Genomic DNA, 27,470 nt, shown 5'->3' with positions numbered 1-27,470 from the left:
GGGCTTGGGCGGCGGGGTCCTGATGCACGCGCTGCCCTCAGGGAGTAGCTGGGAAATACCTGGCTCTCTCTGCGGGTTTCAGCTGGGAACCGTGGTGGTGTGGGCGAGCACAGACTCGAGCCCCTGCATGAGCATTTTAAAGCCAATTTAATTGCTTTCAAAACTTCATTTCACTCTGACAGTTACGCGACCATGTGAAAAGGTGGGCAGGAGCAGATGGTTGTTTATTTAGTCCCTGACACCAGCTAAAGATCATCTTCTTGCTATGTGCATTTTATTTTTGCTGTTTGCTTATTAAATAACGCAGAAGTTTAAATATAACAGAAAGCTAATAATTCCTTGCTACAGTTGATGTTCTGCAGAAGTTAGAAGCGCTGATTAAGGATCAAAAGAATCCAGCAGTTCTGTGCTCTAATTTTTGCATCAAAGCTTTCATTTGGCTCTCAAACACTCCTAATGATATGAAACTATGACAAGCAATATTCTGATTAATTTATTTTCCCTACTTTATGCTTTTTTCACCACTTGCAACAGTGCCACCCGGCTCTCCTGAAGAGAGGAACCGAAGGGATTTAGTGTCCATATCTCCATGAAGCACAGCCATCGAGTTCCAAATCCAAAATTTGCCCTTATTTAAGCTAAACAGCTTTTCAGATTTCTGGCAAGAGAGGTACAACTCTAATAAGGATGGATGAGACGACAATCACCAATGTGGTTCAGGCTTTGAACTCTGAATAGAAAAAAAGACAATAAGAAATTTAACAGGAGGAAGTGAATATCAAACCTTAATCTTTTTATTCAGTTTTACTTGTTAACATGCAGTTTGTTATCACATTTGTGAAACATATTTTCTTTGTTTTTACCAAATATTATCTATCTTTGTATCTCTCTATCATCTCTCTATCCATCTATCCATCCATCCATCCATCCATCCATCCATCCATCCATCCATCTATCCATCATCTAGCTATGTCAACTGTGACAGTGCTAGGTATTAGTCGATTGTCTCTCTATTTGCTCTCAGCTCTCCCTTGTGATTGCGGGCTGGACCCCTCCAGTCATTTCTCTGTTGAAAGCTGGTTTAATATTATGTTACCAATAGAGGGAGCTAGAGAGACACAACGGGAATAACGGAGAAAGGGTTATGTGTGCCACTCTCTTCCTCCTCCAGTAGTGAGCCGGGACCCCGGGGAGGTTCTCCTCCTCCTCACCAGAAGTTTCCTGCAGACCAGCTACTAGCAGTGCCCCATGGGCAGCTTACTTTCCAACATACTCTGTGAATTTACCAGCATTTTAAGAAGTGACCTTTTGCAGGGTCCTCACCAGACACCGGCCCATAGAAGCCCGGGGGCGGGGGGTGTCTTTGTAATTTAGGTGCAACTGTACCTCTCCAGCAAGGTCTACACCTCAGCCTGGAGATGGCGTGGTGGTCTTCTAAAGTTTTAGTTCCTTTTTGGGTATTTTTTTTTTATTTTAGGGATATCTCCCAACACTTGCTATGCGTTCTGTTTAGGCTGTTGAGTAGTTAATCATGTTTTACTAGTTTAGGATTTTGCATACAAAATTTCCCTATTCAAATTTCTAGTGTAGTTTCTTTTTCCTGACTGAACCATGGCTGATTCAATTGAACGTAGTTGTGGGGTTCCTGCCAGGTGCCAGGCACGAATGCCAGTACTGGAGTTGTGACAGCAAAGAGTAGGCAAGGTTCTTATCCTCAAAACCCCTTCAGCTTCCATAATGAGCACATGAGGCGCTACGGCAGGGAAGCATCATTAGGATGAGATTCATGGGGTAGGATCGGAAATGTTCTGCTTAAGGAAGTAACACTTTGAACAAAGCTAAGGAGTGTAGACAGCCAGAAGACGAGGTCAGGAAAGTGAGTGTCAGCAAAGGGGATAGTTTGTTTGAGACTGAGAGTCAGAGGTGGAAGTGGCACAGTGTAATGCCCGTGGCCTGGAACGGCCACCACTGAGGTTCTTGGAAAAGGGGCAAAGAGAGAAGCAGGGCCTTGTTCTCTGCAGGCGTTAACAGCCATATCAGGGATTCAGGATTTTATGTAGCAGTCAGCAGAGTTGCTCAATCACTTATAAGTTCTTAGCAAAGAAGTGATGTCATCAGATGTTTGTGTTTTTAAACTTAGAGAGCTGGCTCATGTTACTGAGCATGCGTGTGAAACACTTCCGGTGCTTAGCAACCCTGGGTGAATGTTGGTGGCCGCTCAAAAGTCTGTGTTGAAATCTAATATCCAATGTGACAATGCTAAGAAGTGGGGCCTTTGGGAGATGCTTATGTGCCTTAAGGGCTCCACCTCCACAAATGGGATCAAAGCGCTTATCAAAGAGGCTCAAGGGGGCTGTCTCTTGCCTTCTACCATGTGAAGACGCAACAGAAGAAGCTGTCTTTGAAGCAGAGTCCTCACCAGACACTGTCTGCAGTGAGAAATAAATGTCTACTGTTTATGAATCACCAAGTCTAAGATTTTTTTTTTCATAGAAGCCCAAATGGACTAAGGCACCCCAGGCCAAATAAATCATTCTCTTTGGACTAAATACCAGGCATCAGTAGCTTTTAGAATTTTCCAAGTTATTCCAATATACAAACAAGGTTGAACATCACTGAATTTTTTGTCCTTTTTAAATTTTTTTTTAAATTTTAAGACAGGGTTTCCTAAATCTCTAAGTTTCTCAGGTTAGACCTGAACTTGTGATCCTCCTGCCTCAGCTTCCCAGAGTGCTGAGATTACAGGCATGCAACATGAAAAACACTGATCTTGAGGAAGAACCACAGCAGCCAAATAGCAATATGGCAGGCTGAGGGTTAGATGGTCAATTACCAATGAAGCTCATTGGTTAGTTGGTGAATTTTTCTAATCTAAAGATTATTTAAACTAATCGATAGTAGTGCTTCATATGTCAGAGTCACTTAGAATTCCAAATGCACAGATTTGGCTTCGTTGCTAATTAGAAAGTGGTTATAGGTGGCAAACATTTTTATGTACATTTTCTCACATCTTCACTTAAGGCAAGGGTGGAATCATTGGGGAATTAGTCAAGTATCTAAAATTAAGAACATAACTGCAACACAGAACTTTCTAATGAGTTTTGCTTCAGTTGGAAAAATGGCTTCAGCCAGTTAAACAAATATTTGCTGAGAAAATGAATGAATGAATGACCTCTTTATAATTAGATTCCAATTACACAAAAATAAAAGAAGCCTATCTGCCACCTCTTGACTTTACGAAAATTAATTAAACATTAATTTCTCATCTGAGATTACCCTCAAGATAAACCAGTCCTTAGAGCTGTGTTTGACTAATTTATGAACATCTATATTTATCATAGGGGTGAGGAGTACTAGTACCTTTGGTTTCATTTTTTTTTCTGGTGCTGAAAATCAAAGTCAGTTTCAAAAGCATCTTAAGCACTTTCTTTGGCTGCACAGCTGTTTCTATTGTTTTCTAACCTGCTGTGTTGACCTCTAAACCACACTGTTACCTTACTTTAGAGACTGAATCACACGCGCCACCTCTGGAGACCATGCAGGTTAAAGAAAAAAAAAAAATCATTATGCTTTGCATTATAGAAGCATTACAGGGAACAAGGGTTAGAATCCTAAGGTAGCCACAGTAGACCAGCTGATCTCAGTCTAATGAAACATGTCAATTACATGGCCTGACAACCAGCACATGAGTGGGTGCTGTCAAGAGAGAACAGTTAATTGATTATCAGGAAAGGTCTTAGTCAACCGATAATGTGGCTGGAACACGAAGACTCGTGTTATTAAAATTCTTATTCAACAATGAGTTCCCTTCTGTAGCACTTACTTTCCATCCCATTTCTTTTGGCCTCTATTTCACTAGGAGTTGCTTTTGTCTGCAGGAGTTGGTTGCATGCTTCCAAATCTCCTGCGAAGGGTAGACCCCCTTGAGACTGCAGCACGAAGCTCATCACAGAATTCTTTTCTTTTACTCACATGCCTGTGGGGGACTAGGCTCAGGGCCGAGGTGTGCAAGAAGTGCCTTTTGAATTATATTGGAAAGACGATCGGGCAGGTAGGTCATTCCATAAAGAAAACATGTAACTGAACCTGTGGTATTATCAAGTACTTCAATATCCTGTAAAATAAAGCACTACATCATTCCCTGGGGCTTCACTCTCTCTCGTTTCATACATACTCAGCTTCCTCATACATATTCCACAGCTAAGTTACTGTGACATAGGAAGCTTTGTTTGCCGGTATGAGAAAATTTTTAAGTAACAACGAAATAAGGCCTAGCCATAATACATGGTGTTTGGGTGGTACCCAAAATAAGACCCAAGAACAATTCTCACTGGGACAAAAAAAAATAATTGGAGAATAATATTTCTTTTTTTCCCCAGTACTGGGGATTGAAGCCAGAGCCTTTACGCTGAGTTATAACCCGAGGACTTTTTAAAATTTTTTATTTTGTTACAGGGTCTAAGTTGCAAAGTTGCCCAGGCTGGGCTTAAACTTTCAATCCTCCTGCCTCAGTCTCCATGCGTGCTGGAATTACAAGTATCACCATCCCTAGCTTGGAGAATGGGATCTTAATTATAAAGAATAAAGAAATCACACATTTTAGAGATTTTCTCATTCTAGACTCAGTAGGTGACTAGCAGGGTTGCACTGAGAATTACAGCTGTTTACATATTACTAGCCACACTGTACTCCACTCTACTGCCAGGAATACAGTGCTGGGTCCTTCATTGATGAACCCCTCACTTATACCTGATATTAATCGTCACAATAGGGAAATCTCCTATGGAACATCTCTCTATTGGCACTGTCCTTTGGAGACAAAATTTACCATGCGGAAACATTATTAACATACCTGTCATTATAATCTCATTCCATCATCTCTGAAAAAAATCATCCTTGAAAACCTAGGACAGCAATAAAAGAACCAATGTTTAGGGTTAAAATATGTCAGTGTAAGTCATACTTTCAGTAACTAATCTATGTTAATTCTGAGCCTCAAATTTTATAATTTCCTATATGAAAATTTCTACCACATAACTTTTGCTATAAAATGCTATCATGATTTTTACATTTTGACTGTGACAATCTTCTCATTCCTTACAACCTCCTCTCCCATTTTAGAGACCTGTAAGATAAATTCTGAAGTGGCAGCTCACTGCAGCCTACACTCCAAGAGCCATGACGATGACCCATCCACCTGTGTATGGCGTTTATTACATGATGGTAATGTTTATTTCTATAACTGTTTCTCCTGTTCAGTAGGAGGTCATTGAGAAAAAGATATCACTGCTTCTTTGCATCAAGTTGAATTAATTTACCTATAGTGAGAGGATCAAATGTTATATTGTTTGTGAAAAGTAATTTGGGAAAGACGCTGGCATGCAAAGTTAAGGGTGAATTAATGTTGTTACCGGTTCCTCACTGAAGAGAAAGAATTCTCTTGCTAGCTAATGAAACAATATCGAAGTAGCGAAGAGCAGAAGCACATTATTTTCAACTGGTTTAAGATGCTTCATAAATTTTTACAGTTCGGAGTTCAGTTTATGTGCACATCTGACAACACACAAAACTTTGCAAGTTGTGCTTTCAACTTCCTGGAATATGTTTAAGATACTAGGTCACCTGCTCTAGAACCATGGAATTGTGGGATCGTTCATCTTCAGTCCCTTTACAGACAGACCGTGACTCTCTGTTTTTATAAAAATGAGCATTTATTTTTGTTCTCAAGCTTTCCTCTCATTCACAGAAGTTCACATCATACTAAAAGTGTCCTCATCCCAACACAATATCATGTCCCCTTTTTTTTCTTAGTTTCAATACTAAATATTCTCCAGGATAGGGTTCAAAACAATTTCCTGTGAAAAGCCAAATATACATTTGGGGCATAAATTCTCTATTGCAACTTCTCCACTCCGCTATCGTAGAGTAACAGCAGCCACAGACAATATGAAAATGCCTGGCATGGCTGTGCTCCAGCCATATGTTACTTACAAAAGCAGCCAACTGGTCAAATTCACCCTGCAGGCCACAGTTGCTAGCCTATGATCTAGTACCTTGCTACTTACAGTGTGGTCCGCAGGCCCTAAATATGAACAGTACCTGGAGCCGGTGACATGTGCAGACTCTCTGGCCCCGCCCAGATCTACTGGACCAGAATTTGCATTTTAACAAGATTGCCAGGTGATTCATATGCATGTGCAAATTTGAGAACTACAGCAGCAGATGAATAACACAAAGGAGACATCTGGGAGTATGTTGTATCCGGCTCACAGAATATCCTGGGCTGCCTTCTCAGACTGTAACTTGTGGGCCTTTTTCAGCCTCTCCCTCCTGTGCCAGTTTCCTTCCCCTAGTACATCCTCACCCGCTAACCGCATGCTCGGCTTCTGCCGTCAGCTTGCCTTGCCACCTCCTCAGCCTTGCAGCTGCTCATTCCCCAGGCTCTGCCTGCTCCAGGGAGGGCACCGGGAGCTTGTCAGATGGGAAGGGTTTGGCCTGCCGGAAGCACTGCTGCATGCAGGGAATGCGTTGGGCGTTTACACGCCCCCTGCCCTGGATCACCCACATTCTCTCCCGCACCCCCTCCCCCTTTCCAGTGCAATATAAATGGAAAAGGAAACTGAAGGTGCAGGGCTTATTTCCCCTTCTGTATCAGGATATTGAAGAATCTGCAATAATCCTACTTCTCAGTAATATAATAATGACAATGACAAGAAAAAATTCCAAAAGGCTGGGGGACAAAGCAGTCAACCTGTGCCACCATTTTCTTAAATGCAGTCCAGATGACTTAATTATAATGTATATTTTTTGAGGTAAGGCTTTCAGGAAAATTACAATAGGCAATTATGAAATTTTCCCGCTGTTCTTCATGCCTCCCGCTTTATCCTTCTTTATTAATATGGACATCTATCAGAAAAAAGTGGCCCTCACACAAGCTTGGATTGATGTGAGTGGGTGCAAGTTGATTATTTAGCTCTGAAACTTAAACCTCTCTCCTGAATAGCCCTCTGGGCTGCCCTGTAACTCTTCGACAGTGGAAGATATATATTTCTGACCTTGGCTTTCACCAAACAGTTGCCTGCCTTGTTCTTACACACATAGAATGACAGACAATTTGTCTACCTGGAACCTAGTGCTTCATACACATTAGGTTCTCAATAAATATTTATCATCTTGGCAGTGCTTAACCCTTGGTAAGAGCACCTTACTAAAATTCTTTCTTCCTGTAATTCTGTTAATTTTTTCTACTGTCTTGTAAAACCCTAGTTTGAGTTATAAACAAAAAAGACAATAACAAAATTTTAACTTCCTGTGCCTTACACTGTTCATGGATTTTCTCATTTAATTGTCACTATAAGTAGTTGCTATTGCTGCCCCTATTTTAAAGATGAAGAGACTGAGGGTTTGACGGAGTGACTTGTCTGAAGTCTTAAAATTAGAAAGAACAGAAACAAATTTGAAACCAGGTGGTACAACTAGGCAGTAAATGCTGTTAACCATTGATATTGCAGTGCTCATAATAGAAATTTAGGTTTTCCAATGACTAGCATTTTCAAGCGAGGCCCATGCAGAAGAGGCTAGTATGCATGGGTCATCAGAAAAGACAGTGAAAGCTGATGCTGACATCCTATTAGTCCCACTGAAGTGCAGCAATGCAAAAATCCTTCAATTATCAAGGGTCCCATTGTAATCGGAAGTACAGCTCTGGTAAACACATAAATGTGTGTTCCATGCAGAGTTAGTTCCTAGTGCCCCAGTGATCACCTTTCCCCTTCTCCTTGCTAGCGATGTCTCTAAGCTTCTCACCAAAGCCTAAAATGCAATCTCAAGGTTGCCAGCTGTGCTCCTTGGGGTGAGCAATGCATTAATAGTGTGAAAAGTTGCAGCTTACAAGCCATTCCTCTAGCAGCTGTGGTGACAGTTACAGTGCTTCTGCCACCTTGGGGCTGGATTTCTTAGGAGAACATATGATTCCTGAAAATTAGAGTAGCCTCATTCAGCTCGAATGCACTGGCAACTGACATTCAGTTTAGATTTCTGTGGTCCTGAGATTGAGTATTTGCCTGGAGCCCGGCTGTTTCAGGCATGCACTGAGGCCAGTCGAGCCAGGAGAGAGGAAACTGACTCGTATCTCGCTGTTGTGCAAAATCAAATCTGAAAGAGACGTGAAAAACTGACTCGATTTTTTTCACTTCTTCAGACTGATAATGACAACAAATCATGGTTTATGGTTGGATAACACGAACATTGCCTTTCTGAAGGGCGTGATAAAGGGTGTGCAATTATGTTATGAAGTTCAAGTGTTATGCAAATACAAGGTGAATGTTATTGTTACCCACCCTGGATAAACCTTTTCTCTCTACCTTGAGTTGTGATGATCACCATTTGATTGGTTTCTGGCAGAAAAACAGTGTCTAAACAGGTTGGAGGAGGAAAGAAAACAGGACACTGGCAAGCCCGGTGAGTAAGCTGAGAGCACATTGTACTGCCACTCTCATAGGTAATAAGCGTGAGAGGTATTAGAGGATCATTTAAATCCAGTCCAGACCAGGCTATGATAAGGTGTAGCTTTCATTTCTCCTTGGAGACTTATCACTAGAACAGTCTAGTTAGTATCTAACTTACTTGAGTTTCCCAAACTTCCATTGCTACCCAACCATCCCTCTACTGAAGATACATTTTCACTGAGATTGATTCTCTCACTAAATGCCTACCACGTCCAGGACTTGGGTGGACATACTGTTACAAAGACAAATAAGATAGGACTTTGCCCTTCGCATGTAGTAAGATAAAAGGGACAGACCCAGTGAGAGAAAGGGTGTTTTGTAATATTCCTACAGCTACCTGTACAGCTTGGAGAAGAAGAAGGGGTCAGCTCTCTGAGGCAATACGATGGGGGCAGCTCAAGAAAGTCTTCAAGGAAGACCTGCTCTGTTGGGGAGGTGGTGATGGCTCTTTGATGAAATTGTGTACCTCCAGTCTGATCCATTATGTTCAACACAGAAGACAATATTGTTTTCTTATTTTGAAACATGAATACCTACTTTGTGCTAGGCACTGTGTTAGGAATTTACAGTTTAATCTGGAGGTAGATGTATCCTTAATAGTGTAATTAGCAGGGAGATGCACTCCAGGAAGGAAGCAGGTGACCTTCGCACATTGTTGCCTTGGTCAAAAGTCTCCTCTTCAGGGCCCTGACCTGTCCCCCGGCTCTCTGGGGCTGGCTGGCACCTGCTGTCATGACCCAGTGGAGTTATTACTTGCTGCACTGAGCCCCTAGGAAGCTTGTTCTTCCTGGCTGGGTAGGGGCTGGCCTGGCGAACGAGTGTGAGCAGAGTGATGCACCCCTCTGGGTGGAGCGTGCAGATGCCGGTACCAGTATCCTGTCCTTGTGGCTTAGCATTTGGTACTATTGGGGTTGATGGCTGTTCCATCAGTCTGGGACCCTGAATAACCATCATTAGCACAGGCTTCTGTGAACTGTATTGGACATTCAGGGTGACCAAGAAACAAACCTTTGTTGTTTAAATCCCTGCGATTTTGAGCTGTTGGTTACCACGGCATAAGGTAGGGTGTCCTGATGATACTCGTCTTTGGCAGCGTTTCCACTTTCTCCTACATAAGTTATGCTTCTCACATATGGTGTGCATTGTTCCTTGCACATATTGTTTCATTTAAAAAAATCACACTTTATTATAGTTTCACTCAGGCTATACAAGGAGATAAACAGTATCTGTCTTATCTATTACCTTATCCCAACGATCTAGCACAGTGATTGGCACGGAAAAAAATGAATGTTTGTTGAAAGAACAAATGAACAAATGAACCATGAATTATTGTATGAAATCAATGTTTTGACAGGGCACAATTCTTCATATGCATACTGTATTACTTAAAGCCAAGGGACATGGTGACAGTTTTAGAATATTTTTCCTGCCCTTTGTTGTCATCTGACTCAATTTTGGACAAACTCAATTTAAAGTAAGACAAATGGTAGTTCTCCTCAAAATTAGTTTTGAGACATATTTAATAGAAATAGAGATTTTTCTCTGCATTGTTCCAGAAGTTTTTCCATCTCCTTTGCCTTCACTGGAGGAAGTATTGTTCTTGGCTGTCTTGCTTGGGCTTCCAGTTAGCTGTAAGCCTCTGATACGTACGGCAGCACCCTGACTCTGGACCAGCGCATGTCTCAGGAACACATGTCTCTGACGAAGTGACTTCCCAGCCTGCATAAACACAACAATTAACTAAAGCAGGTAAGATTGTGTCGTGGGAAGATAATGAGGTTTACTTCCCTGCTGGTATAATTTTTGCCTTTGTGCGTCTGGTATCCTAGCTTGGATCTCTTCTAGTTCACTCCAGGGAAAACATAGCTGGTATACTCCTTAGTGCTTTAATGAAGCACCTGCCTGTGTTAAGGAAACATCAAAGTTGCTGCAGCTTCAAAACAAGCTAAATTTTGGCAGCTATAACCTAGGGGAGGTGTGGAGAGCTCTGTCCACCTCTGCATCTGTTGAACTAATGACAAGAGATTGTACATCATCGCCAGTGTTACATGTATTGCTGAGCCCTGGATCTTAACATATCTACTTACGATGCGATCATTTGGTTCTGACTAGGATATGGGAGGCAGAGTGGAGAGAGAAACCAGAAAGGATGTCTCACGGGCTCTCAGTCAGGAAATCTGTGCTCCTAAGAAGACCAGACTGACTGGATGCAGCGAGTGCCAGGCAGCCCCCGCAATCATTGCCACCTCCCTCTCACGGTTCTTCTGCAAGGCCTCAAGTTGACTTGACAGTCTGTTTTGCCTTGGGTGTAAACTTATTTCCAGCTGCCCCTTTGAAGCCTGCTGAGCAGTTATGCCCAGAGGCACTGGCTGCAGGGCTGAAGCAATCAATGATCCGTGCTCACTGTCACCTCTCTTTGTTACGCTTGCTTCCAGGACATTCATCTTGTAGCTAGTTTTTGTCTCCCTGACCATTTGTGACTGGCTGTGTTCTGCCGTGGTATGACCACTCATCCTTATTTTTCACTGACAAGGACAGTCTCCTTTAGACAATTAGGAGCAAACAAATATAAATAGCATGATTTATAGACCAAAATGCCAAAGGGAGGAATACTCCTGTATAACCTATATAATATTAATCTCCAGGTACACGCACAAAGTCAGGAACTACAGAAGTTAAGTTGTCTATTTCAATGCTGCGTGACTATAACTTGGAAGGATAATTCTAGTTTGTATTGAAGAAGATCCAATAGAGCTGTGTCAACATGACAGTGAATCCATTTTGGCACATCCACAACGAACAGACCTGGCTAGTCGATGCATGATGCTAACCAAGTGCCTCAACTCAAATCCTATGCATACCTTGTGTTTCTGCATGTCCCAAGGCTACAATCAGACTTCTTCCTAGAACGCATTCCTTGGGAGTGGGAGAGGGGGTTATAGGAAGAAATAACTGCTATAGGTATATTAAGACAGTACATACAAATGTGATTATGATATTCAAGCCATATGACTAATCAACATCCTTTAGATATACATAAAGTTCCCAATTTACTGTGATTCAATTTGTGACATATTTAGATTACAGTGATGTGAAAGCAATACCAATTCAGTGGAAGCCACACTTCAGATTTTGAATTTTGCCTTTTGCGTAGGTTAATGATACTCAGTAAGATACTCTCTTGAGAGGCTGGGTAGCAGCAGCAGCAGCAGCAGCAACAGCAGCAGCAGCAGCAGCAGCAGGAGCAGCAGAAGCCGCAGCCACGGCTCTCGGTCAGTCACATGAGCTTGACAGTAACTGGTTGTTGCTCTACAGTGTGTTGCGTTGCCAAGCTAGGATATGTGGTAGGTTAGGTATAGAAAGTGCATTTTTAACTCATAGTATTTTCATTTTATGATGAGTTTACCAGGACATAATCCGCATCATAAGTCAAGGCCCATTGGTTTCTCAAAGAAGTTTTTTGGATACAGGTGCCTGGAAGCTCCCTGCTCAGAGTCAGTGTGCAGTTCTGATCCTGATCCTGTTGAACTACCCATTCTGCTACTCAGACCAAAGAGCATTTATTGAAAACCCTTTGTTTGCAAACCAAGGCAGAACAAAGGACCAGCATGTCTTATCTCTTATTTTCTGTCCTTAAAGCAATGCAGAGTCTATAGATGTTCCGCATGTGTTTGTTGGACTTGACGGAACTACTTTATTGGGAAGGAAGAATAATACATGGTGAGCATCTGCTGGTACCAGGCACGAGAGGCCACTGCGAATGCAGCGACAAATGGACATTCCTCTGCCTTTAAGAGCCCATACTCAAGCCTTTCTTCATGGACCTCCTTCTGCACAGATGGAGAAGATGATTTGGCAAAGTTCACCCTCACCTCACGTACTCTAAGGGCAGTTTCAGAATTGCCTAAGGTCATGAATAATGACTTTAAGGAGGTTGCAGCACTGTCTTGGTCATTTGTTTCTACACATATAAACTTGACAGAGGAGGGTGCAGGCCTCTAGCATGGACGCATATAAGGCATGGAAGCCTGAAGCATACATACCATGTTTTCCCTTCTCTTGTGTGGTAAAGGGCATAGGTTAGTAAAGAGTTAAATACTCAGCAATCAAGATTGGTGCCTCTTAGGGAAGCATGATTCCCTTTTTTGAGGTTAACTGCTGGGAGCATCTCACAAACACACCATGGATCATCCATGCAGACTAAGCCACTGGTTAGTGGCTCTCACGTCTCATTCTCAGTCCCCTCCTGAAGATGGAAATGAACAGAAGGCCCATGGGAAATGTCAGGTCCCACCTCTGCTCTCCCATTACCCTGTGGACATTGATTTCTGTACAAGTCATCCTACAGAACAGTAGTTTGCTGCCATACTTCTTGCACTCGGTTGTGAGTTCTTTGAGCTCAGAGGGCTGCACGTTTAGATAGCTTATGATCACCTGCAAAGGAAGATCAGTGAGGTGATGCTAGGAGCTAAAACTCACCTTGGGAGAAGACAAGCAGTTAAAGTCTCTGACTCTCACTTCCTCTTGTTGGATTGCTCCGAACATAAAGGGCATTTCTATTCTAATCATATTTGTTATGCAGCTAATTTGCTAAGACAGGCCCAGAAGTCCTCCTTACCCTATTCTTTTAAAAAGTCAAAGAGGAAGCGGAGTTAGTGGTAGGAAAATCATGCATGGGAGAGGTTCATGCAGGGTCACCAGCGGCAAGGTAGGGGCACCGTTCTCATAGAATATGCTGTGACCTGTGCACCCCAGAGCCACTTCTGTGAACAGCTATGGTTCCCTCAGGGGTCACTTCCATGTAAGGAGGCGTCCTCCAGGGTGGGAGGGTACTGGAATTTTGAACTACAGCCTTAGCTGTGTTTGCATGTGTCTGCAGGGTCTTTGAGCAGCAGCTATACTTAGGCTGTGCTGCGGGGGCAGTTAACAGGAAGTAAAGAGTCCTGGGCATGCTTTACCATCATTTACGATCACGCCTTCATCTCTTATTCACTCCAGCAACTGCAGTGTCAAGTCCTCTTGACATAGTAGGATTTCAACATGTGGTGTCTGGGGAGCCCGACTGGGATGTCTCCCGTGTACTTCTTACATGATTATGTACAATGCAAATAATACAAGAGATAATAAAGCTTAAGGACAGATGTGAAGATATTGGATGTTCACTGTTGACTTAGCTTGATGCTTTTGCTGTCACAGATCCCATTTAATCACACGAGAAAGAGCATAAACAGTGTCGGGGTTCAGCTTTTCTATTTATTACATGTATGAGCTTGGACAAGTTCTGAGCCACAGTCTCCTCAGTTGAAAAATGGGGATTCTATTTCCTATCATTGGAACTTAGCAATTATTGTTATGCGTATTATTATCTCTCTTGAAACCTGGATTTTTGTCTTCCTTTGTGAACAACACATAGTACCCTTTCCTTTGACATTTGACTTTTCCATGACTATTGCATGCTATCAAATTTCTAGTTCATATGTGGAGATTCTGGATTTTCACTGCCCACTACTGAGATATGGCAGTGTAAATACAAATTAATTAAAATTAAATTTTTAGCTTCTCAGCTGCACCTCACACACCTGTACTCAATATCCAGATGATGTTAGTAGTTGCTATATTGTCCTTTATTGCAAAAAGTGTGTGATGCTCTAGATATTCTTTCTTTCTCACATCTGGATGATCACTGAATGAGTCCACCAAGAAACAAATTCTGATGCAGTCATTTGCACTTGGAAAACTGAGTGGGAAGTGCTCTTGGGAACGTATCTGTGAGAGAAGTAGTAGCAAGCAAAAGCAACCTCAGTACATTCCCTAGAGTCCTGGACCTGGGATGGCTCTTCAATAATGTCTGAAAGTGAAGCAAGTGGGGCTAGATCTCTGCACCCTGTGACAGCAGTCACTGAATACTGATTGCCCTGAAGAAGGGCATAACATGGGGGAAGCAGTTCTATTTCAAGAAGGAGTCCTGGGGAAGGGACTTGGCTATGAGCTTTCAGTTGCCAGTCCTATGCAGCTGAGGAACAGAGGCCTCATTCCACATGGGGTAGTCTGGCTGTACACCCCAGCTTGTGCTGCCTGGCCCATGGGGCTCTGATGTGCTCTCACATTGCTGTTACCAAGGATCTCATGCCCTGGCGTTTGGTCTCATCAACTTTTCTCTTCTGGTGATCCTGTCCAATGGAACACAATAATGGTCTATAAATAAGGGAATTTTTCTGAGACTCCACATTCTTTCCATCTTTTAAGTGATGTTGCTAACTAAAGCTCAGAGTGAGTGATGGTGGCGTCACATCCATACTATCACTATGGTTCTTTCCCTCTCACCTTTAAAATGAAAGCAAAGACTGGAGAGAACAGGATTAGCTTGGCTGCTAGTCTGGTGTTGACATTGTCCTTAGTTGTGACAATGTTGAGTGATAATCATGGACAAAAGTTGTCTTTGGATGATTTTGCTTATAAGTGATAGAAACCAGTGCAAGTTATCTTAAGCAAAAGGGAATTTATGAGAATAATACTGTGGTATCTCATGGAATGCAAAGTCTACCCAGCTGGAATCTAGTCCATGTTCTTATTGTCATATATGCCACCTTTTGATTACCCTAATGAAAACAATTACAGTGGTGCCTCAGTTACAAAATTAATTTATTTTACAACTTGGGGAAAGATGGCAGCATTTGTGTTTGTGTAGGGAAGATGGCCACCGTTGTGTTTGTTACCAAAGCAGAGCTTGGGTGACAACTTTTTCTGCACTTGGCATGTTCTCATTCAGAAAGACCTCCATTAGTGTAGACTTCCAGTCTATTTTTCATAGCCTAACTTGCTTCTTCCTTGGGAAGAGACCACTTATTTAGGTAGTGAATCTGGAAGAATAGACTTGGCGGTTTGAGTCAGCCTCTTCCTTCATTTCTGGGTCTGTGTACAGAGGTGTCTATTCTGCTTTGTTGCTTCATTCTGTGTGCTTTTGAGTGGCTGAAAGACACCTACGTGGAAAAGATGTGGTTGTCCAGCACTGATCAGGAGGAGAACTGCTTAATCTGGGGCTATGAACCAGAAAGCCAGTTTTGCCACATACCTAAAGCGGTAATCCCCAAGCTGTATCACAGATAAAGCATATATTGTGATCTCAGTGTCTCTCTATTTATGTAGCACTTGGGCAGGGAAAAAAAGCTCTTTGTAGTGTGCCTTCTCAAACACTAGCACACCTCTTTTCTCTACCTATTTACTTCCACTTAGCTCTTTCTGGTCATTAATGCACACAGCAGGAAATGGCCGTATCCACAACCTCAGTTCTAGCCACTGCAGCAGTCACTGGTTACCTTTGAATCCCAACACCAAATCTATACAATATAGTATGTGATTGATTTAACTTTGGCTGAATGTGCCTTTTGATGAATAAATTGTGGAGAACTGGGGGAGGCAAAGTCACACACTACAGACGTATGCTTGAGCTGGGTGGGGAAATGCTGTAAGAAAATGAGGTTGTCATGACTGCCCATGCAGTCTTTTATGGCAGAGGTTAGGTAGTCTGGGCCAAATACAGTAATAACCTTAGTTCACGAGCGCTGCTGTTTGCAAACAACTCAGTTCACAAACAAAAGTGTTCAGAAAAATTTTGCTTCTGTTCACAAGCTCTGCTTTGGGTAACAAACACAACCGTGGCCATCTTCCCTATGCAAACACAAATGCCGCCATGTTTCCCCAAGTTGTAAAATAAATTAAATTCGTAACTGAGGCACCGCTGTAATTTTCATTAGGGTAATCAAATGTGGCTTTTAAGCCTGTCATTGTCACGCTGGTCTTCCTGTTCATGTTGCTGTGAATCTGCCCTCGTTTTAGACAGTATCTTCCCATCGGACTGCTGTTACATGCTTCTCTGGATGAGTCCTCCATATCATCTGGCTATATATCCCCCTTAATCTATTTTTGTGGCAGATCATGTGCAATTTGGAAGTTTTCTTGGGCAAATGTGTGAGAAACAAAAGGAAAGAGAAAAAAGTAGGTATTTTATGGAAAACAGTTCAAAAGGCAAAGGGAGGAAAAGTAGGTATTTCATGAACAGAGCTAAAGCCATCAGGTAGTACACTGCTTCCTGGAAGATTTTCCTGTATTTAGAATCAGAGATCATAGCATCAAATAACTGTGAGCTCCTAATCGTACTTCAGACTATCAGATAATTCTTACTTCACTGTGGTGCTCCATAATAAAATGACTGGCTAAGCCAGATCATCTTCTGCGTCTTTCCTTCAGAATAACTCATATTCTCTAGAAATTGAGAGCCAGCTCGCAGCAGTTTTCTTCAATAATCAGTAAGGTCACATGACCTATGTTGCACACAGGCAGGATATCAATGATGAGCCGCCCTGCTGAGAAATTAATCTTCAATCAACATTGTGTGTGTGTGTCCTCTGGACGTCACCATTGATATTTCATGGTTTCTTCTGTTGTCGAACTGAGGGGCATGCTACATGTCAAGATGAAATCAATGTGAAATTGATGGGTTGAGAGGAGTTTGGTCTTAAGGGCTCTGCAGTGGTGTAACAATCAACCTATTCTTTCCCCTGCCTTACTGAACTATTGTACTTGCACTATCAAATTCACACAAACTTCAGTGCATTCCTGCAACCTCACACTTTTTTATAAAGTGCTCTTAACTTCATTATTGTATTTATTTATTTTAAAGAGTACAACATGGATATATGATCATATTATAATGCTGGAAAATAGAAAATAAAGAAAAGAAAACTTGTTCATCATCGGTCACTGTAACATTTTAGGTTACTTCATACCAGTTTATTTAGCCTTGAAAAATAAAATTAAGCTTGTTTTGTGCCTCTAATCTTGTTTCTGATTTTTTTCTAACTGCTATTATTGTAGGCATTAGTCATGTTCTAGCTATATTTTGACATCATTTTTAATAACTGCTGACTGTTGCTCTCTTTTTGGATATTTTGTTTGGGATGTTTTTCATATTTATAAAATATTCCACAATTTATAGAATTATACCCATGATGCAAATATTATGTATTACACATTAACTAAATATATATGTGTATATATATATATATATATATATATATATATATATATATATGCATTTCTTTCCTGTGCATTAATTCCCAGAAGTAGAATTACTGGTTTAATGTTTCTTTTTAAATTTTCACTTCTTTTTGATTCAGGCCCAAAACAATTTTCTGGAAGCTTGTGAAAAATATACTCCTTTAATCTGTGATTCCTCTGAACAAATAGAAGTGTGTTCTCTTCATTTCGGGGAAGATGATTAAGTCCCTTTCGGCTTTAAAATGTCTTGAGATGCTTTTACTTTTCCTATACCCTCTCCCCAACACACACAAAAGCACATACCATTCAATCATGGAAAATGGAAAGTTTCTGCTTATCTTGTCCTGGCTGAGAAAGAAATCTCTTAGTGATTTCAAACAATATGGTTGAAAGTAAAGGAGTTCTAGTGACTTAAAGGTGTTTCTTTTCCCCCTTTTTTTCCTCAGGCCTGCTAAAGACCTTTGTTACTGGAATCACTGATCTCAAGGGCCTTCACTGTTACAGATATGTGGTAGGTCTTGTGGGATAGAGGAAAGGGGCCTGGATTTGGGATCGGAATGTTGGGCTGGCACCCATGCCAGGTGCTTTATCTGAAATTCATCCCCTTCATTCAGTTCTCACCATTCTCCTCTGAAGTAGGTACCGCTACTTCCGTTAGAGAGCTTGTATAGCAGGATAAAACAATGATGCCTGGCTTGCACATAGCAAACTTGAGAAATTTCATTTGGCTTCTGAACCCGTCCTTTGTTTTCTCTGTTGTCTGATCCTACATTGTTCTTACTACCATGTTCACAGGGTAAGTGTTTAACCTCTCTGAGTCTTACTCTGTCCCTTCTAAATTGCAGGTAATTATACCTACCCCACAGGGCGTTTGTGGAGATCAGATGAGATCATTTAAATGGAACGTGCTATTCGAAGTGGGATGTAAGTGTTAGGAATTATGAATATGCTAACGAAAATGGTCATTATGTTTACTTCCAAGCTTATATTGACTCCTGAAAATTTGATATTTAATTGTTTAGTTTCTAGTTTACAAATTTTATCAATTAAAAAAAAATTTCCTGAAAAAGCCCCAAGGAAATACAAAAACATTTATTGATTAAATGCTGAAGTATCAGGAAGTTATTTGATTTAAGCAAAGTAAAAAGCTTTGGTTTTTTTTAAAGACAAATGTCTAAGGTTTGTCACCATTGACACTACCATTTTGGGGTTGGATATTTCTTTGTGGTAGGGCCCTGGCCTGTACATTATAGGCTATTCATCAGCATTGTAAGCCTCTGCTAACCGGATGCCAGTAGCATCTCACCACCACTGTGACAAAGAAGATACTGTCCATTGAATGTATCTTGGAGTTAGGGAGATGCTAAATTTCTTCCACTTGAGAACCACTGCTTTACCAAAATGTCTATCTCACAAAATGCAAGTTTTATTCACTAGGTTCTAGGTTTGAATGGTTTTAATTCTAATATGCTTTTGTGTCTTAGTATAATATAGGAGGGTTAGTTCTACAAAAGGAATTATCTTTGGCATTTGTTATTTTAATCTATTCTAATTTTACAATCTTGTTATCAAATGAACACCTTTGTTTTTCTGACTGCCCAAACCAATTTCACTGAATGCCAATACCAAGATCTGAACACAAGATTATAAAAAACAGGAAATAAAGAAAAACATAAATCCACACAATTACAAGGAGAAGCCTATTCTGGGAATAGTCTCCTGTAAAATTTCCCATTTTTATTAAGATTTCCATCTCGAGAACGGATTTGTGTTGTGTGGTTTTCAGTTCTTGTTACCATCATTGTCATAACAGAGGATGAGCCTAATTGCAATGCCTGGGATGGTCTGTCACTGGTAATACTGCTCTGACCTTGTGTTATTCCAGAACCACAAGGAGGCACACAGCTGCTGACCAGAGGAGATGAAGTACTCTGGAGAGCCGAGGGGTCATCAGGGCCCAAGTGGCTGCACGATTTCGCACTGGGGATTCTATTCAGCCGTCTAAATTGCAGCAGGTCCACCTGTCCAAAGAGCATTATGGCACACAGCTATATGACATCACTCAGCATAGCAAAAGGTAATTTCCATCAAAAGAAGGAAGGCGAACAGGAAGAGGCTTAATATTTCTTGATGCCTACTCTGTACCAGTGGGTTAAGAATTTCCTCTGTGTTTGTGCTTACAGATATATGAAATGAGCATTATTATATCCAGCTTTTTACTAAGGAAGCTAAAGTAACTTGCCTAAGATCAGGTAAAGCTGAGGGATTCAGATCACGACTTGAAAGCGTCTTAGTACTTCCAGCTAATATAGTGGACCTAGGACCTAATAATCCAAGAATAGAGAATATTAATGTATAATGAGCTTTATTTGGGTATTCAAAATATCACATTACTTTGAAAAGTGGTTTGTTAATTTTAGGGAGTGGAGAAGGAATCCCACTACCACCTCCAAACTAGTTGGTAAGCAAAGGAAGAACTCTTGGAAGGGATATGACAGGATTTCACAGTTTTCTTTTTCCTAAGATATTAGAGGCCATCTGTTGTCCAAAGAAATCCAAGTCTTGCTAGCGTCACCATGAAAGTCAGAGGTACCCTTTGTTCTTGCTAATGCAAGTTCTATGTATTTTTAATTGCTCTTTTCAATGAGCATTTCTGCAGCTTTGTGATGTGATGAGACCCGGGGTAGGTGCTGAGAATGGGTATAAAGCACAGCTTCCCTCACGGTGGCTGGTGGTCTCCTAGAGGACATAAGAAATGTTCTGTTACTTTTTTTAAAAAAGAGAAAATTGAATGAGATTAAGAATATTGCAAATGAAATTAACAGTACAATTCCGAGAAGGAACAAGTACTTTGACTTGGAGTTCAGAGCGCTACTTGGAAAACAATCAGAAGAGCAGCTGCTGAGCTGAGAGGATAGACTTAGGTAAAAGCCAAGGTCACTGCTGACTACCTGTAGGTGAATCATCACTCTACAAGCTCCCAGCCTGGAGCGACATAAACCTTCTTTTGCACTGAGGGCTCGCTCTGTGTCTCCAAACAAGCAGGACCAATTGCACGTGTTTATAAACATGCCGTTGTTTCCTCCCAGATGCAAGCCATACCTCTCACATTTTTCATGAAATCATCTTGTCAATGAACTGCATACTTTTTTTCTATCTGCTCAAGAGATTGCTTAGATACTGTATGACCCATGGGCTTCTTTTCTTGTCAGATAATTGGATTAGAAGTTTATGCCTGGCCAAAGGGAAACCATACGAGCCAAGCAGGTTCTGTCTCTCAGTAGCCCAATAAAGTGACAGGGTGTCTTGGTTACTTTTCTCTCATTGCTGAGACAAAATACTCAACACCCAAAATGAAGGAAGGAAAGGTTTATTTAGCTTACAGTTGGTGGAGGTTTCAGTCCATACTTGGCTGGCTCCAACGCAGAGTGTCACATGGCAGAGGGCAAATGTTTATGGCAGCAAGACACAGCAAACACAAGAGCAAAAGGGAGGAATGGAGGCAAGCAGCCTCTTTCCCTCCCTTACATTGTAGATAGGCTACCTCCACCCAGGGGGCCTGTAGCACTCACATAATCTCCATGCCCTCCTCTTCCACAGGCTCGGGATGTACACAAAGTAAGCACCCTGGCTCCCTGCTGGGTCACTTAGCCAAACCTCTAGACTCCCCAAGTTGACACAGTGTATCAGCCATAACACAGGGCGGAGCCTTTCTGATGGCCATAGCGATGGAGCTGGTGTGTGAGACTGACAGTGATGTGGGCCCAGGCCGAACTGAGAACTAAGGAAAATAAGAACACTGAGAAGCAGAGATAAGAGACCACACACAACTTCTTAGCAAGCAACAGAAATTGCTGACTTGTCAAGGCTACTTCTATCACTCAGGAGGACTAGTAGTTTTTATTTCTCTGCTTTAGATTCCCAGGGACTGATACCCTAACATCCAGTGTTGATTCAAGCTAATTGGAATGAGTTTCTCAGCCTGCCAACCCACAGTTAGACCAAAACCCTGTTGCACTGATCTGCCCATTCTCTGTACATTCATTCACTTAGTCTGTGCTACTCATTTGCTAAAGCCATGAGGCACTATTTACTGTTATTACTTGGCTGCCTTCCCAGTATGCGTTCATTTTCCCAAACAGACTGTAAGTTTGTTGTGGGTAGAGAGGCAACGACCGAACCCGAGAAATAGTGCAACCTAGTGGTTTTCAGCATGGATTCAGGGTTCCGGTCTTAGCAATACTCCTGTACCAGCCACGATAGGCTGGAATGTACTCCGTCAACAGAAATCCCTCAAATTTGCAGAGACTAGCATGGCAAAGATGTGTTTTTTGCTTATGTTAAATGTCACACACACACTGGCCAGAGGCCTATGACCATGGAAGTTACTCAGAAACATAGGCTGATGGAGGCTCCACCCCAATGCAAACTTCAGTAGTCAGCAAATCAGGGTAAAGAGAATATGGTAGATCAAATACTGGCTCTTCAGATTCTACTAAATGCTGCTCAGCAACTTATCTACCTAAAGTATTTCCTTGGTTAACACAAAGGAGTGGAAGTACAGTTCCATCAGGGGCCTCAGAGAAAACTGGAAATATTTATGGATGGCTTTTAAGGCTTGACCACTTGCCGGTGGTTCAACTTGAGCCATAGTGTTTGCCTTCTTGGTGTTCCAGTTTTCCTTCAGCTGATACTAAAACAGGACTTACGTATTGTGAGGATCAAGTGTATGGATGTAAAGTACTTTCACATGTGTCCTGCTTATTGTTAATGCTATGTAAGTGTTAGCTCGTGCTCATTTCAGAGCCTTAAAATCAAAGTTACTTGCTTGAGTCACCATATCTATATCTATATCCATATCCATATCCATATCTATATCTGTATCTATATTTATATTATCTGTATCTGTATCTATCTATATCTATCTATCTAGCTATCCATATTTTTTTGTCCCGGGAACTAAACTCAGGACCTTGCACTTGCCAGGCAGGTTCTGTGCCCCTGAGCTATGTCCTTGACTCTCACATCCCTATTTTTAAATAACAAAATGTCCCCAAAGATATCATAGCTGGCATGAGTTAGGGGTGACATTTTGATAGGACTACTTACTGATCTTCTTGTATCTCTTATTCATGTAGAGAGAGAAATTGCAGCTAGAAGTTGTGCAGTGCCCTTGCCTTAAGGTGGCTTTCTTCTAAAAAAATCAACCATATTGCAAGTGCTTGCTCTCACTTTCACTGAAGCCCTTATCCTGTCATCTGCATAGAATGGCATTCTAATAGCAGTCGATTATCCAAAAAAAAAAAAAAAAAAAAAAAGAATGGAATCTATTAGCTATTATACCCATAATCCCCTTGAGAAAATAAATTTAATGACAAGTTGTCACATTACATATCTGCAGAAGTTTGGTTTAGGGACTCTTACTCTTGTTTTCTAGGTAAAGTCCCCTGACTAAAGTATCACATCCCTAACACTATTGGGAAAGAGTTTGCTCTTAGCTGAAATTACAGCACTTAGCATAGCTTCAGGGGAAAAGCTTTGGTTGATCAGCTATGGAAAGCCTGACAGTATTTTCAGTGTTTCTATCAGAAAGCTTTCTGCTCAAACTGAGCTCTAGTTAGGAAAAGGAAAAATTTTTTTTTAGAAAAGTTGCTTTGAATGAAAAAATGGCCTCCATTCTAGTAGACAAGAAATGTGGTTTGGTATCAACAAGGAAATGGATAAGATGCAGTGCAATCACAAAATGCAGCTTCCAGCCTCATCCTGTGATCAAAACAGAAGTCTGTTCTTTTAAATATAGTAGTTAGTTGCTCAGATACTTGTTTTAACACACCCACCAGGGGGCCGCAGTGATTTCTTTCCTTGCCGGGAAGAACGGCAGAGTAGCACTTAGATCCACAGGGAGAGAATATTTACACGGTGCCCCAGTTTTGTCCCTCTGTACACAACCAATGCTCTGAGCAGCCTACCATTCCATGGAGAGCTCTGCCAGTGCTAAGGGAAGCATGGTAAGCCAACGCGTGCCCACACGCCTTGCTCTGACCTAAACTTCCTCCAGATTCCGCTGTGGCTTTTTCTATAGTGAGCTCCAGTTCTCAAGGGGTGTTGCTGCTCTCGTTTCTTTTGTTTCAATTGTCTTTGAAAACCGTTCCTCTCCCCCCATTTCTCGTTATCTCTACTGGTTTTGTTTGTGTCTCTTTGTTTGAATGCCATTCAGCTCAGCACGTTTAGCATTATTTTGTTCTGTTTCTTAAGGGAGGAAAACAAAGTTAGACTAAGCCGGGAGGGAAGGCAGCTTTAGAGCACAATGGTTGGCGAGCCCTTCCGGGTCCTACGAAGGTGCGGTGGGACTGGGTTGGAAGTTAGAACTAACTCTCGGGCAGCGCATCCAGTGACTACAGTTTGGCTGGGTGCAGACTTGGATGCTATCTAGTTAACGTGAAACGTTCAAATAATCTTCACAATGGTATGAGGTGCTTACCTGGGTTATTCCCATTTTACAGATGTTGTCATGGAGACTTGAAGAAGGAAAGGGACTTGTTCAAGTTCTGAACTGTGGTTTCTTTAGCCTCCCTGGGTTGCAAGGTTCTCCTACCTAAGATAAAAGGATTCACATAAATCAGAGTTCTGCAATCTCAGCGCCGATGCTACTTTGGGCCGGAGAAGGTTCCGGTGCTTGTGGAATGTTTACCAGCATTCTTGCCCTGAGTTGCCAACAGATCTTCACCCAGTGGGACAAATAAGAAGTTTCGGTGAGGACCCGAGAGGAAGCCTTTCTCTTTCCTCCAAGCCTGCAGAGCAGTTCTGACACTGCAAGCTAGAGGTTCTCCTGGTGTGGGAAGAAATTAGATCAGATGAACTGATACAGCCACTTTCCCTTCAGACTGACTTAGACAAAAGCATATCTCAGATGACGAAGCTGGCCATTTTCATTTTCACCAAGAAGAACCCTCAGTGGCTTTTCGTCTGTAAATTCTGCAGAGAGGCTGATAGATTCGGCTCATTTAAATACAGCATAGATGCATTTTTAAGAAGCCATTGCTTCTGAAGGAAGTGGAAGTGACAGACCTGGACCTTGAGTGCTCATCTGACATACTGACGCTCCATGGAGCTTGGCAAGGCGCCTCAGCCCACCCCTGGGCATTTTCTGTTTTCCTCTTCCGTTCTATTTTAGACTCTCACTTTACATACTTCTCGTGAACAAGGCCAGTGAGCATCTTCCCCAGAGAGGAAACTAAGAATAATTCTTCTTCTGCAAAGTTCTCTCATGCTTCTCCTTTCCTTACCTCCCAGCCAGACCCAAGCAACACCCTCACCGTCTCTGAAATATTGTGCACCTTTGCCTTCTATTCTTCTTCCATCCGCAATCCAGTGGGTCAGGTGTCGTTTAGCCAAACATTTTTGGCTGAATAAAGCTTGTGAGCAGTGGGGCTGGAACCAGAGTCTGCCTTGGAGGTGACGGTTTCTCTTGGGGCTGATGCGCAGTGGTGATGGGGACTAATAATTGACATGGTTCTACTGTCTGCATCAAAGAAGTATTCTTCTTTAGCATTGTTTCCTATCTATTGAATTTCAGGAGACAACAGAGATTCATTTAATATCATGGAACATAAAATGAATTCCTAAATACAAATAATCTTCATGATATTTTGGGTTCAGATTAAGTCATTTCTGAAAAAAATTGCATTCTTTGGAAATCCTTTGTTGTTGGAGCTAATACAATATACGTATCTAGCTTTACTCACATGCTGTTTCCCTGGGCTCCATTTCCAGGAATGGCATGTCTCTGTGAAAGGGCATTGCCACCTAGCCAGGTCTTGCAATTTGATGGGGCAAGTCCGTAATAGACGACTTTCGGGTGTTTAGGAGTGACTTCATAAGGCTTAACGTCATAGCGCACATGCACATCAGCTTACAGTAGTGAGGATTTAGTGAAGTCCGTATTTAGTTTCAGTGAATAAAATTATCTAATTAGACAATTCTCATATAATTATTTCTAATTTTATCCACCTAGAATTTTTAATCCCTTATCCATTCTGTGACCCAGAAAGGCTGGTTTATCATGTAGTCCATCTCATTCATATTTTTAGTTCCTCCCTCTCCTCCCCTTCCCCTCCTCTTTCTCTCTCCCTGTTTTCCCGTTTTGTTGTTGGGTTGGTCCTCACAAGTCTCCAGCAGTGTAATTTCCTGCTGGGTTCTCCAGCTGGGAGACACTCCTTGAATCCTTCCTCCCCTATTCGCAAGCTGTCCACAGGGCCAACGTCAAACTGCTGACTGGGTTAGTGTTTAGCAGGGGCAGCCACTTCCACTGACTTCTAAAATGTACTTATGATGCAAAGTCACATTTTGGTGCTAATCAAACCTTTCAGTAAGGGGAAGAATAGAAGCGTATAGAGGTTTGACATTTTAAACAGTCACCATCCCCCAAAAGGGAAGCAAAAAGTCAAGTAAGTCATCTATGAGTTCAAAGGATGCCGATGACCACAGCGGTACTGTTTCTCAGGAGTGGGGGCTAACATTTCCTTGCCTTCGTTCAGGCTGGGCTGTCTATGAGGAAAGCAGCAGAAATACCTGTTAGGCAGGAACCCCTGAAGTGGACGGCACAAGAAACTCCTTTTATGAAGGTGGCAATTTTTCGAGTATCCTGGAGGCACGTTGTCAGTTTTGAAACATTCACAACATGCATTGGCAAGAAAGAGACTCTTTGTTAGCTCCGTTCAAGAAGGAAAATTGAGATGCAGCTGAGAGAAGCAGGAAGAATCCAGTCAGCAAGATAGCGAAGGGAATTTATATTAGATGGCAGATTGTGAACATGTTTACTTTAAGATAGACACCGTGCTGCTATAAGCAAGGCAGGATAGAATTTAAAAGAAACTAAAAATAAATGTTGGTTCTAATTTGTCTCAAGTCGGCGTCCCATCAATCTTGACACTCAGTGAAAGTTCTCATTGAGTGAGAAAACTCTAGACCAATGCCAGGTATACAATAAACGCTCAGTACATTTGCCTGTCCTTTGGATTGCTAATTCGTAATATTCCCAACTTGGCATACAGGGAGGATAATAATACCAGGAACGCTTTTGCATGATCCTGGCTGTGATAGTACTGCAGCAAGATTTAGGGAAAGTTCACTGCCTCTGGTAAACCGGTTCCACCCTGACTATCCCATGTCTATGTGATCTAGCAGAAGCCTGGGAACCCTGTGCGTTCCTAATAAAACCCACCACTCTTCATTACCAGCTCCACAGCTTCTCCACCTCTGTCCAAGTGAGTTACTTCATGTGCTCCTGAAGCAGACACCAAGACAGACAAGTGTAAGGGAACCTTGGGAAGTGTCTACAAAAGACAACAGGGACAGGTGCAGACCAGGGTGAGCAAGTTTCAGACCCAGAAATCTGTAAAGGGATCTGTAAAGAGAGGGGAAAGGAAGGAGTGTTGGGGAGAAAGAGCCTCAGGCCTTAGCACAGCCCTAGGAAAGTCTTGAATAGGCCACTAGGGAAGCCCAGTACAAAGAGGAGTCTTGCTGTGGACAGGAATGGGTTCTGCCCAGTACTCCACATGGAAAGTCTGGCTGCCAGGCTCCCAGGAAGAACGTGGCTCCAGGGTGAACACAGCAGCTGAGTGTCGAGAGGAGGCAGCCTATGGCTGTCAGCTAAGCATCTCTTCTTTCTATTTTAGAAAGCTAAACATCTCTTCTTTCTATTTTAGAAAGCTAAGAGATGCTTAGCTCACTTCCCCATACTACTGCACTGTGACGTCATCAGTCGCTTTACTACCAACTCTGACACAGCACTCCTAAGAAAGGCACAGTCATGAGAACCCATTTTCAGTATTTTCCTTCAAGAGCAGCAGAATTAATCTTACTATGCCTTACATCCTGCCCTGCCTTCCTTCTCCAAAGTTTAAG

General features: G+C 42.0%; 1 protein-coding gene across 4 annotated transcripts in view; it reads left to right on the top strand.

The window, feature by feature from the left end:
- The window catches only part of LOC102019690 (zinc finger protein 239-like), a 212,224-nt gene that overhangs the window by 125,716 nt on the left and 59,038 nt on the right, over positions 1 to 27,470 (top strand). The window contains exons 2-7 of one of the 4 annotated variants that reach the window (XR_001237093.1): positions 5,122 to 5,223; positions 10,064 to 10,256; positions 18,011 to 18,075; positions 18,410 to 18,488; positions 19,450 to 19,641; positions 24,068 to 25,223. The gene's annotated coding sequence lies outside the window, so the exon portion shown is untranslated. Of the gene's footprint in view, positions 1 to 5,121; positions 5,224 to 10,063; positions 10,257 to 18,010; positions 18,076 to 18,409; positions 18,489 to 19,449; positions 19,642 to 24,067; positions 25,224 to 27,470 lie in introns of those variants that run through there. The other 3 variants (XR_001237092.1, XR_001237095.1, XR_001237094.1) reach the window with 3 other exon arrangements.

The sequence above is a fragment of the Chinchilla lanigera genome, unplaced genomic scaffold (assembly GCF_000276665.1).
Source record: "Chinchilla lanigera isolate Chin_1 unplaced genomic scaffold, ChiLan1.0 scaffold00071, whole genome shotgun sequence".
Classification (NCBI taxonomy): Eukaryota; Metazoa; Chordata; class Mammalia; order Rodentia; family Chinchillidae; genus Chinchilla; species Chinchilla lanigera.
Note: the sequence above shows the minus strand (reverse complement) of the source record. Positions and strands in the feature narration are given on the sequence as shown.